The sequence below is a fragment of the Trachinotus anak genome, unplaced genomic scaffold (genome assembly GCF_046630095.1).
Source record: "Trachinotus anak isolate AG129_WGS33_773 ecotype Australia unplaced genomic scaffold, CSIRO_AGI_Tana_v1 ptg000005l, whole genome shotgun sequence".
NCBI classification, from domain to species: Eukaryota; Metazoa; Chordata; class Actinopteri; order Carangiformes; family Carangidae; genus Trachinotus; species Trachinotus anak.
The window spans coordinates 6061489-6074508 of NW_027273856.1; the positions used below are offsets into that span (position 1 = coordinate 6061489).

The 13020-nt window shown below is 44.2% G+C and overlaps 1 protein-coding gene across 6 annotated transcripts in view; it reads left to right on the top strand.

Moving 5' to 3' along the window:
- The window catches only part of nrxn2b (neurexin 2b), a 692879-nt gene that overhangs the window by 1594 nt on the left and 678265 nt on the right, over positions 1–13020 (top strand). The window lies entirely within an intron of this gene.

A 13020-nucleotide genomic window follows, 5' to 3' on the forward strand; every position in this document is an offset into this window, starting at 1 on the left:
GGGGGGGGGGGGGGTACACTTTCTTTACAGAATAGCTGCATTATAATTGGCTGCTGAAGGTTAGAACGGCTGTGATCTGACCCTCTGTGGGGGGTTAACGCTGTCTCCTAAGTGTTTCCCCCAAAGTAAACGTGATTCCCCCCCCCCCCCCCCCCCCACTCACACACACTGTGTAAGAAAGGCATGCGCTTGCAGTGCGCGGACAGCCTATTTGGGGCTCCACACTGAGCCGACTATACTGCGACTGCATGTGACTCCTGCGCCACCGTGTCGCCAAACGCCCACTGGGGTGCGTAACGGTGTCTCTCCACAAAAAAAATAAAAATAAAAAAAATCCCCGACCCAGTGGTAGTAGGCTACAAATCACAGTAGTAGCGCGAATCAGTAGATCCCCTGACTACGAGACACATGAGTCGGGGTTGTGGGTGTAGTTGCGCTTCTAGCAGACTAATCAAGCCGAGCACACGCTGTCCAATGCAGCCGCACAGAGGCAGGGACGGATGGGAAGGACGCGGCCAGAGAGAGGATGTGGAAGCAGACACAACATGGGGAGAGTCCCTGTACACGCCGGTGGGAAAGCTGACCCGTTCTGCGTTCTCAACTCAAGCTGTGTGAACTTTTACCGTTTTCAAAATAAATCTGCCTCCATGGGTCATTTTGTCACATTACATGCTTTTTTTTTTTTTTTCCTGTAAAACCACTTCTCCATCCCTCCTCTTGGCCTGCGTGGCAGCGTGACAGGAGCTTCACTATAGGGAAATGGCAGTAACAAGTACAGTTACTATTATGTTGTATTTCATTTTAAATGCATTTGCTGAGCAGGAGATTTTCCACACAAGGTTCACTGTAATGAAGTTTGATGAACACACAGAAGTCATCCGTGCTCTGACTGACTGACCTGATTAATGCTCAAGAAAGTGCCATGCTGTGAGGATGACTGGCTGAATCCCACACAGGAAGTGGTGGCACTTACTGAGCCAACTGTCCTCTTAATGGAAATGAAGCCCTGTGCAAGAAATCAAGCTAGGTGGTGTGATTCATTTCCTGGTTGCTTTCTTGAGCCAGACAAGCCCAGACAAATAAACCACGTTGAAGGTCCTAAAGCCTACTGGGTCAAAAATCTTTTTTTTATTTTTTTATCTTCAGTAAAGGCAACTTCAGCCTCATCATTCAGCCAAAGAATTACAGCACCAATATATTGCTTCTCCTGAGCACAATTTGGCAACCAGCTGTTAATTCCCAATTGACAAAGAGAAACTCACAAAAAAAAACGACTCCACCATCACCTCAGTCTAACAACTCTAGCTCTGACAATGGCTTTGGCAGTACCTCAATAGCTTTGCTCCTTTATTATAACGCGCACTGAGCAGACACTGCTGGCAGAGAATGGGCCCATACGTGATTCCACTTTTGTTCTCGGAGCATTCAGTGCACTTCATGAAGGGTGCTTAACATTGCCTTTGTGGGTTGAGATGACTTATAATAGTTGCAAATTCCCCTGCAATTTGAATAATGTCTCCAGACCTTTTCAGTGTTTGTTATTCGGTGAGTGCAAAAAGTGGATTTGGGGTCATGTGCTTCTCTTTGTTTTCACTCATCCCTCTGACATGAAGCATCCAATAACTTTCCTGCGTACAAATCTGCAGCTTTTCAACTCAAATGCCATCATTTCTGGGTCGGCACCCGACCAGCGTGCCATTTAAACGCCGCACAAAAGCAACACCTTTTCAAATGCATATTGCGACTTATTGCCAGCGTCCACCATGTGCGTTTCTTTTGAGTGGGATCTGTAGACCTAGTTTATTAAAGTTAATCTCAGAGACTGAACTTGATTAAGGAGATGGCTCTCCTGTGAGTAATAAGATGTTCAGTCTCATGATGGGTGTATTCAGGTCAAGCGGAGCAGCTGTCAGATAGGAGGCATCAGTCAGAAGCTCTACCCGCACGCAGGTCAGTGTTTTGAGCAGCTGTCATTTTCCCCTGACAGAAAGCCGAGGCACTGTCTTCTATCTCACCTCTATCAAAACGCAGGCACTCACATCCCCCCACCCCCCCTTTACGCCCCTCCCTGCCACGCCACGCCCCTCTGGTTCCCCACCACTGAGAACCAGAGAGCGAAATTGGAGGAGAAGAGAATCAGAATGGGTAATCTTCCTGTAATCCCTCGCACGACGGCAAAGAGAGCAATCTGCCTCATTAACTTTCTCTTCTGCCGCTCGCCGCCTGGCCCTCATCCATCTTCCTGTCCGTTTGTCCACCATCCACCCACAGAGTGGGAGAGAGGGGAGGTTAAAGGAGCTTACTGGAGCCATATAGAAGACAAGACACTTTCACTTGCAAAAAAAAAAGAAAAGAAAATGCAAAAGGAAAATGAAAGATTTCCTCTTTCTCCTCCTCACCCCCTCCATTTTAGCCGTGGGGGCCATGATGAGGGAAGACATGCCTGGCCTGCTCTTTTTCCTACCCTTCTATCTCTTTTCTCTTTTGATTAAGCAGCCAGAGTGGTTGTGGAAGAGCCTATGATGGAGAGATGGACCGAAGGCCCTCTCCTTGTCTCTGAGTGATTGCATGGATGGGTTTGTGAGCGAAAGAGAGAGGGCAGCAGACAGAGGAAAACAGGAGCAGGGAAGAGAGGATACAGTACGGCCTATCGATCCGATCAAGTTACGCCCTTCCCTCCTGTGTGGCCGTGGCGGTAGGATATCCGCGTCTAGAGTGGGACTAATATTAATCAGCCTGGCAGGATATTTGTTTTTGAGGATGTCAAAGTTAGTACGTCTCCTGTCGCGCTGTCGGCCGCTGAGGGAAGAAAAAAGCACAAAACTGTCATGGCACCAGTTGAGTTCAAAAAGCTCTGTGTGGCTTTTAACAACTTGCCTTTGGTCTTTCTAATTGAGAAAGAGTTGAAAGACTTGGCTGTTGAAAATCCTGGATCTGTGCCACGTACTCTACTGTATTCCACCAAGATTGGGTCATGAATTCATTCAGCAGAGCTCGCAAGTACATCTGAATCTTGGATGAGGCTTTTTTTTTTTCTTCTTCTTCTTCTTCTTCTTCTCTCAAATAGTTGAAAGTAATGTAATCTCAGCCCCCTTTTTTTCATATCTGACTAACCCCCCCTCCTCCACCCCACAAAAAGCAGCCTCTGCAATGAATTAATGAAGATGTTCTTTGTAGCCTCAAGTGAGAGCCTGATTTGAAATATTTGCATTAACATATTGCCTGCCTATTTAAGAGGCTCAAGCGAGCTCCTTCCTGCTACAGCCGGGCTGGAATTTCTTAAAGAGAACAGAAGAGTATCAATAATAGAGAAATATAACAGACATTTCAAGCTGCTTTGTCATTTCTGCTCCTTATCTCTTGGCTTCCCTTCAAACGTCAGCTCCCTCAGGTGTCGCCCAGCCTAGAGCTGAGAGAAGAGAAGCCTTGGCCTGAGAAGTTTTCAGGACTGGCTGATGGTTCAGGTGTGGGACGTATTAGCTCTTTAGCACCCAGCAGTGAGCTGTTTAACCTAAATTACTCCAGCACAAAGGCAGCTGCACGGTTTTACAGGTCTAAACGTATCACCCCGCACTCCCTATCTTCCCGTTAGGAAGGGCACATTCCGAACAAACCGAAACCGATGTAACCTCGCTGTTGATGATGATGTATCGGGTTCACCTGTAACCTGAGGACCATCCCTCCTCTTGGCATCAGTGGTAAAGGCTGGGGGCTTTTTTGTGCAGCAGAGCCTGTTGGATCAAACTGTTCTTATCCTCGTTCGGCTTTGCGTCATCACACGTAAATACCAAGGCTGTCTATCTTTGTATGAACTATACCCATCTATTCCAGGGTATGCTAACATGTGGTTAGCAGTGAAAGGATCCTATTTCAAAGTGGAGCAGGTTGCATAACAGGGATATGGGACACAAAAAACCCCACATAAGAGTTTTATGCTCATAATTGAAGAGTGGGTGTTAGTAACTAATCCTTATGCTGTGGGATATCACTCATCCACACTATTTCTAGTTTTGCATAATCATGCAATTTGTTTGCATAACACTTGCATATCTAACTATACAATAGTATTTACTTCCAAAGACAAGTGCAGGACACTAGCATCAGTCATTTCCTTGCTATTTGGGCAGAGCCTTATGTAATAAAATGCATGCTTATCCACCATAAACCATATTTTTTTTTCTCGTAGGGAATGTTTAATTAATTTATCCTATGGTCAACAAAGCATATTATGAGTCTATTTTTTCTCCACTGGGACAAATGCAGCAATTTTCAAAGATGCAGGCAATATAGACAGTGCAAGAAAAGTTCAGTCATCACTCTAAATATTAATGTGCTCATATTCCCCCACACTGGTTTGTACATGGCCACGGACATACAGCCAGATGAGCTTCCTCAAATAGGCTTTTAATCATTATAGTCTAAAGTACAAAACTGCTTCTAGTCTCATTTGGCTTTGTGTTAGCAAGGCCGTGGACTAAGCAGCCAGAAGTGCTTCCTCAGATGCACTTGTAATAATTGCTGTCTCTGTTTTTGTGTTTACCAGCCACAACAGGGCAGTTTTTACCTTGTGTGTTTGTACGTGTGCGTCATCGAGGCAAAATGGACTCCTGGAGATATCTACGGTATCGTAGCTACCACAGAGGTGGTTTACTTTGTGCTCTGATGAAACTTAAGGGTTAGGCAGTTGAGATGAAAATGAAGGCCCAGTTCAAAGATGGGTGCAGTTTGACCCATCAGTACTCAGTGAGTACTGAGTGTGACTGAAATTCTTGTGAGCTGAGGAAGACACAATGACCAGGAGTTCAGATGTCTCAGGCACAGGTATTTATTGCGAGCTGACACGCCGCAGAGAAAGCGATGAGCAATGCAGTGACAGCAGGTCAACCATAGCGGTTCCACGCCAATTTTCTGTCAATGACAGACAATATATACCCATGTGACACGGTTGCAACATGTTACCACACTTTATTTGTAAACTCAATTGTAAACATGTGTGTGAAGATGTTTTTGGACACCAAAATCCACACTGTCACATGTTCTTAACTATCTAATATTATATATTTAAGAGTCCTGTCCTTTTCCCTCCTTATGGTAGCTGGTAGTCGACGACAACTAGATCTTGAACAATGCTTTCTAAGTTGATGCTTTCTTTCTACCGTTTGCATGACAGTGTGAAGGTTGCGATGACCTGAGCTCTTGGAGTGTGAGTGAGGCCTAGGAAAACAAGAGGAACATCAGAGGTGAGGAAAATATCCTTCACAGTTCCCCTTGTTTCGATCATTAGATCAACACTAATTTACAAACCAATTAACCAACTACCTAACTAACTAAATCACGTGTGATAAAATAAGACATCTGTCAGAGCTGAAGAAACTCACTACACTAAACGGTCTTAATGAAAATGCAATGTCAAAAGGGCACCAGCCTCAGAAATTTGAGCCCCCTTCGACAATATTCACATTAATCATAAGCATCCAAGGGGCGTGTATGTTATCTCTCAATCCACGTGAACGCTTCAGTACTGAAGTAACGGCTGCTGAGTGCTCATAGGTCGAATGTTGATGGCTGCTTAGCGGCTGTTGCGATCCCACCACAACATGGTCTCTAGTTTTTCTTTGGAGCTCCTCCCTACTCCTCGGGCCGACTCTCAGCAGAGCACCTTGGAAAAACTGTGGGTATTACACTCAGTCAAGTATACTTAGTACACTTAAGAGAACTGTTTTGCTCCATCACAGTTTATTCTCCTCTCTCAGGAATCCATAAAGCTTTCACCCGTCCTGTCATGGATGAATATATTTTCAGAGAAACCACCCCTGCGGCTAAATCAATACGAGATGTCCAAACTTGAGCTATACATGCTAAAACCTCCCGATCTTACAACTCCGCCACTGCCTCAATTCTGAAATGTAACTACTTCCAATACCAGAGTGCACCTGTTCCTTACTCTCTATTCACTGGCTGGAATTAGGCCTTGATTGTCCCCACCTGTGGGAAGAATAGGCTGAGCAACAGGGGGCACTCAGGGGCTGATGGGGTTCATGATATTAAGATACTGTCTACTGCTGCGACTGTGGCCACACTCAGCGCCAGCAGGACAGCACTTTCCTCGCCAGGCGACGGAGAGGGATGGCAATTCTGCAGGCCACAATGGCCACTTCAGTGCAGAGAGGGAAAGGCTTTGGCAGGGCACAATGGGTCCTTTTAGAGAGGTGGTGCTGCTGTTGCCTGGGCCTCCATTGGGTTTGTGCAGCCAGCATACCTTCATCAGGCTTCTCTTGTCACCGATATGATGGCGCTCTGTTTGCAGACGGCCACAGGGCAGAGTGTGGGAATGGCCACCATTTATCCCACAGAACTCTCATGTCGAGCACTCTCAGCAGCCAAGGACGCAGGTTGAGCAGACGGGGTCAAACAATTACCCAGCACTATTCTCTCATTTGTAATGAGCCAGGAATGGAGAAGCTCAATTGAACAATGACTGCTGACACCATTTTGTGATTCAAAGAAGAAACACAGAAATAAAATGGGCACTCAGATTCAATCACATACAGTTTTACAGGGTTTTTACAGGTCTTATTGTATTTCCTCCACAGTTCCTTCTTCTTTTTCTTTTGAATGCTGCTCCAAATAGTTTTAATAGCTTCTCAAGTGTTGATGCAGGTTCTTTTCTTTTTTTTTGCCATTTTCCTGTTTGTCAGGGGCAAATGAGGCCTGTGTCACATTTGTGCTGATCTGCCGCTTCGGCTGTTGCTTCCCCAGTTTGAAGGGGAAAAGTAGAGACGTGAACGCTGAATGTGTCAGAGAGAGGAGGAAAAGAGGGGGAGGAAAGAGGAGAGAGTGGGACTGCAGCGTCACAGACCATCCATCCCTCTCCTTCATCTCAGTTCAGCTGTTTCAATCCAACCATCCATTCAGATAGCTTTAGTGGGACTTGCTGACTAACTGCTCTGATGCAGTGCTGGCTTGTTCTTTAGTCTTTTGGACCACATTTCTCTCCATACTTGGACATTTTTAGCTGTTGTTGCGTAAGTTTTTTGTCTTACACTCCTCTATGATTATGAATCAGGGAACCGTTCAAAATGTATGGAACAAATTCACAAGTCAGGGCAGGATTCCCGCTCCTTACCAGTCAGATTTTAGTTGATTGAAATTAAGCCAATCTGGAAAAAGGACATACTTGAACTAAACGGCAAAACAAATATGCCCCTCCTTTCAGTGCCCCCCCAAAATTCATGGATGTGCCTTGCCAAGACAACAGCACAATGGCGGAATACAGAGCGTCTTGTAAAGCGTGGGAGTGGATACACTCTTTCTCATAGCTGAAGCAAAACTAATCTTATAATAATAAAAAAACATCATCAAGCAAACAACACGCACACAATGGAGTAAGAACTACCAAGAGTAAAAAACTACATTGACTACACTGAGATGACCGTAGGTTTGTAGATGAGCTGACGAGGAAAGTAACATTACCTGACATTATCCAACCAAATTAATCCACTGTGCTAGAAAACCTGTGTTCCTAGGTCTTGATGGCTATAAAACCCTTGGACACACTGTACGAACAAAAACCAAGACACAACGACACGGCAAACTGTTGCCACGGTTGTTACTGCGAAGCTAAAATGCAGAGAGGAGATGGTTTCCTCAGGGCCAGTGCACCGGCTACAGACAGCGATACGACTCCTCCGCTGCTGTAGCTAACACACCACCTACAGCATGTCTTGGCAAAGTAGAAAGTAAGCAGAACGTCCATGAGCAAGTGGTCTAATGTTAATGGAAGCTCAAATGTGACGCTGCTGCCTGCTTTGCTAACCAACCTGTTTGGATCAGCTACTCAGTTTTTACCAGCTGGCCCTCTCTGTCTGTCTGTCACTCTCTCTGTTCGCAGGTCAGTGTTAACATGGCTTTTTGTACTTGTCTGATCCTCAGACCTCTTATTCCATTTTTTTTCTTCACCTTCTCCTCTCTGGCTGTCCCTCAGCCACCTCTCCTTCTTGACAATGCGTTTATGTTGTGGAGTATACATGTACACCACAGTCATCCCACCACTGGTAGATGTTCCTCCCATGCATGCCCCTAAACGTTACTGCTGGTCTCTCATCCGTAGGCCCAAATAATCCCACTCACAAAACTCCACAGGGCCTTAAGTGTAGAGTGTTCCTTTTCCTTCCCCTGGTTATCTTTTAAATTGGTACTATCCAACAGGATGTGCTAAATCGCTCCCACTGCCCCCTTTCACCCATCTCATCTCTTCTCTTCTTTCCCTTGTCCTGTGCACGAGCAAGAAGCCCCCCATTTTGCTGATTGGTTGTCTTACTCAGTCCAAGCCACTTGTTTTCACACACTCACACACACACACACACACACACACACACACACACACACACACACACACACACACACACAGACTTTTAATAAATTTTAAAGTAATGTTACTTCCCAGTTTGATCGTCTCAGTAACAGGAATAACGCAGCAGTGATGCAGGAGGATTTTGATGCCCTCACTGTTTCCCAAGAAAAATTCTCCTGCCACATGAAAAAGTGATTACTGCACACTGCCAGCTTCAGCAGGACTGCTTTGTTGAGCCGGAGGAGCTAAATCGTGGCTCACATAGCGAAAGCAAAACAATAATAGCGCCTGGAAAATCTGAAACGTCATCAACAGGACGGGCGATTGACGGGCGAATCAGTTCAAACAGCACAGCACTGACATCACAGATGCTAAGCTGTAGAACGTCATGTTGTTATACAACCTACGGTATTATTATAACCAATTAAATAATTTCAATTAAGCACTGTTTTAGGACACTCCTAGTGTGGTTTCAACAGACAGACTGAAAATGTCCAAAGCTGCAGCCTCTCAAAACATGGCCCAGAAATTAAATAAGCCCAGATCTGATTGTTTTGGGATCAGAGCCACTCTTCCCATCAGTGGTGCTAATTGTGGGGGTTTAGCACTTACTAGGTTTCCAAGTTTCTCTCTCTCTCTCTCTCTCTCTCCCTTTCCCATTTCTAAATGGAGCAGTCCAGGATTCATCAGTGTTTTCCTTCTCTTCCAAGCTGGTGTGACACACCATTTGGCCTGAGTGTTTGGGGACTGGCACGTATGGTGACTTGTGCCTCCCACTCCCCAGTGAGTCCCTGGAATAACTCTGCGATTTGACATGGCCCCTGGTGTACAGCAAGCTGCAGAGTGTGGGCGACAGGAAGTGTGTGTGCGTGCGTGCATGTGCGTGTGTGCGGTATTAGCAGCAGAGACGCTTGTGCCTGTTTTGACAGAGTGAATCCCTGGGAATGTATCAGGGATTGTCACCACTGCTTTGGCCTGTCGGTCTGTCATCCTTTGTTTTGGTTTTCTGAAAAGGGGGACACATTACAAGACTTCTTGACATTTTCTTGAGCTACATTAGCATAAAGGTGCAGCTAGGCCTACATGGAACAACCTGTTTCTATTTTTTTGTTGTTAGGTCCCTATGTACTATTAAATGTTGTCCCATGTCTATTCTACCCTGTCCAGAAAACCAGAAGAACCATGAGTGTCTAGTTTAGTTCTTTCATATCAGGCTAAGAAAAACTATCCAGGTCAAGGAAGGTGGTCTAAATCTGCCTAATGTCAGGAAAATACCACCTGCCTTTCATAGCCAAGTCAATGCATGTGGATTCAAATTATATATGTTATGAAGTTGATGCTCTGTAATCAAAATTTGTTATTCCTCAAAAATCGAAATCATGTTTGAAGCACCTGTGACAATTCCATCGTGAGCAAGACAGTAAAAGCAGTGGAGAGCAGTTACACGTTTACAAGGTGGATCCAAACTGACCTCAGTCCTTATAGTCCAATGCGACAATCCTGACTTTTTGCCAGGTATCATAAAAACACACAGTTTCATTTATGGGCTTCAAATGGACCGGACCATCTACGTGATCTGTTTGAATGTGGGATTTTTAAATATAATTGAACTGATTAAGCCAATCAGCGCCAGGCACATCTCTGTGTCACATTGCACACCAGTAGCCATGCGTTTATGTCATTGAGTTTTCCACCACTGAAGAGGGTGTCGTCTATTCGCACATTGTAAACACATCTGGAGGCTCAATTAAGCACTGGACAGACAGCTGCATTATTTCTCAGATGGTTATTATTTGTCCCTCTCGGAGAGCACTTAAAGAAGAGAAGGGACTGGATGTTGGCATTTGTTTTTACAAATGCCAACATCCATGTCTGCCCTCAGTGCATACTGGTTTTAAATTGTCACTGATGGAAAGTCGAGGCTGATTCCTCAGCATCGTGTCCTAAACATGAAGAAGATGCTGGTAGCCTCACTCACTGTTTGATGTTTTTATCAGAAAATCCAGAAAATCTGGAATCAAGTACGATCATATCATCATATATATCACATGACCTTGGTAAGATCTTGGTTGCTGATGTTTGTCAGAATCCATGATCTGTTTTTACATGTGATAACATCAGAGGGATTCTATCCTATTGTGCAAGAAAATATATCTTATTAAACTAGTTTGCAGAACCATGTTTACTCATAGTTGTCTATCTCTACTATCACTGTTAAAAAGGTAGAAGCAGAAACACCTAAAAATAAGAAAAAAATACATATAGCGTTAAATAATAATGTCTGCCATACAGTAAGAGAAAAATCAATATCATCACAGTGAATAGCTTCCAGGCTGACAGAGAATCAGAGAAAGACACTAACAGAAAACAGGGGGAAAAAATGAGAGATGAGAGGACAAGAGGGAGAAAAGACAAACACAGGCAGATCATAGCAACGCAGCAAACCTCTTAGGTCTTCCAAAACACAGATGCCGTGTTGAAAAGTCAACCCTGCCAAAGCCCTATCAAACTTCTTCAAAGCATTATCGATCCAAAGCTTTCTCTTTTGCCAAGCCATTTTCTCCAAGGATGCCGCTATCTGCAAGGCGGGCACTTTGCTCCAGTTACCCACTATTCACTCGCTAACCCTGCTCTGCCATCGGCCATGAATCTATAAGACTTAGTCACACCTGTGTGGCCCGGAGCAAGTCAGCGAGGAGAGAGAGGGAGAGGCAGAGCGTTGTTCTCCCCACTAACATTAACATCTCCATCTTCTTCCTGCTTTATTCTTTTTGTGTTCTCCTGGAGGAGAGAAGAAGGAATGAGGCCCCTGCACTCTCACAGTACAGGGGGGGAGTCTTTTCACATCTTAGAGGGGCTATCATAGATTTCACATCAACACTTCCAAAATCGTCAATTATTAATGGCAGAAGACATCATTGTCCCCTTGTTGATGATGTCTGAATACATTAAATAGCAATGTGATATTTGAGATTCCTGTTGGCATTACATGGCTAGTCTCTCAATGTTTTGGCTGCATTAATATTTACATACCAAATATTTACTAGTCTTGCAAAATATACCAAAATATGTATTCACCACTGCCCGGTAGTCGTCATCATTGTTTCTAAAGGTCTGCCCATTCAGACCACAGCACAACCCCGGAGATTTCAAACTTCAATGAGTCCAGCAGCGTTTGGTAATGTAAACATGCCGCCAGCTTCGCTTTGAGTGAACGCAGACTAACGTTAGTTGGAGGCACGTGACTGAACATGAGATAATTATTTTTTAAGTGGACAGTTCGTGAATGCACGCACTGGGGAAAGTAACCAAATTAACTGACATGAGCGAGAATAAATCACTGAGAGGTTCCTAATATGGGCCCTTCATAACAGCTTTGTTTTTTACAGTTTGAAATATGGAAGTTAAGACCAACTGGAGTCCATTAAGTGATGTATTCATCCAATTAGTTAGAAAGCATTTGCGTTGATATTTGAGTGAATCAGTCTACTTGAAATTAAAATTCTTAGCTCAAGGCTGAAACCTTGCGAGGCCACAATGGGGGAAGTGGAAACAAAAAGAAGCTTCTCAACAAAGCCTCATGTGTCTTCTTGGTGCATCTGTAATAATAATCCTAACCCCTGCCCAAACATTGAATATATTTACAATAGGTTTCACACTTTCTCAATATCATTCATTTATTCATCTTTGTTCTGATCTCCTTTATCCACTACCTACAGTGAAAAGCTGAGTGTCAGCTCTGAGAATTTCAGTGACCTTCCTTGATGTCATTAAGTGCTTATAGCACATTCTGCAGCGCCTCTTCAGTTCAGAGCAGTGCAGCTGAACCAGAAACAATGGGTGCAAGATGCACTGCGGGATAGGCCGCAAGTACTCCATGACCATCAAGGAAGGACATGCTTTGTGCACACGGTCCATTGGCACAGTTCAGCACCACATACTTCACATACAGCTCCCTGTACTGCTGCTGTCAATTCAGCACCACGGACAGCTCTCTACTCACATGAGTCGTTTCATGTCTCCCACACTGGCTCGCCCGTCTCTCAAAGCCAGACTACTCGGTTAGTCAACTCGCATCAGGATTAACTCTGACTTTCCTTTTGCACAGAGGTATCTTAATTTTAACTGCAGCGGATCACCCTAGTAAACTACGCTGCATTACGCAGCTCACATACTCCACAGCAGATTAAATGCAGGATTAAAACATCATTCCTGCAGAAAAGCCGAATCAATACTTTTAAAATTGAAATTTCTCTGTCTAGCTATAAGTGTCTAAGAACTAGCAGTTAGATGTTAGTTGAGTGAAGACATCAATAATGATTCACATTTAGACTATTAATTGTGCTACAAAACTCCTGACATCGATTGGTCCAGTGTAAATTGTTGCACTCATATTTCATCACTGCAGCTCTGGAGAACATGAAACCAACTTTTTAAATAGAAATCTTTCTCCAGAGTCAATACACAGCACTGTGTTAATGGGAAATAAAGTATGTCCACTGTGGTCTAATAATGCTGCACCGCTAAAGCCTTTTTATTCATGCATTCACACTATCTGTACTTCACCTTCAGTAGTTAGTCTTGGCAGGCAAAGACAGTGATTTCTTTTCATTGTTATAATGTTCAGTATTGCTCAGACTGAATGAGTATGAACTTTCTCTTATTCA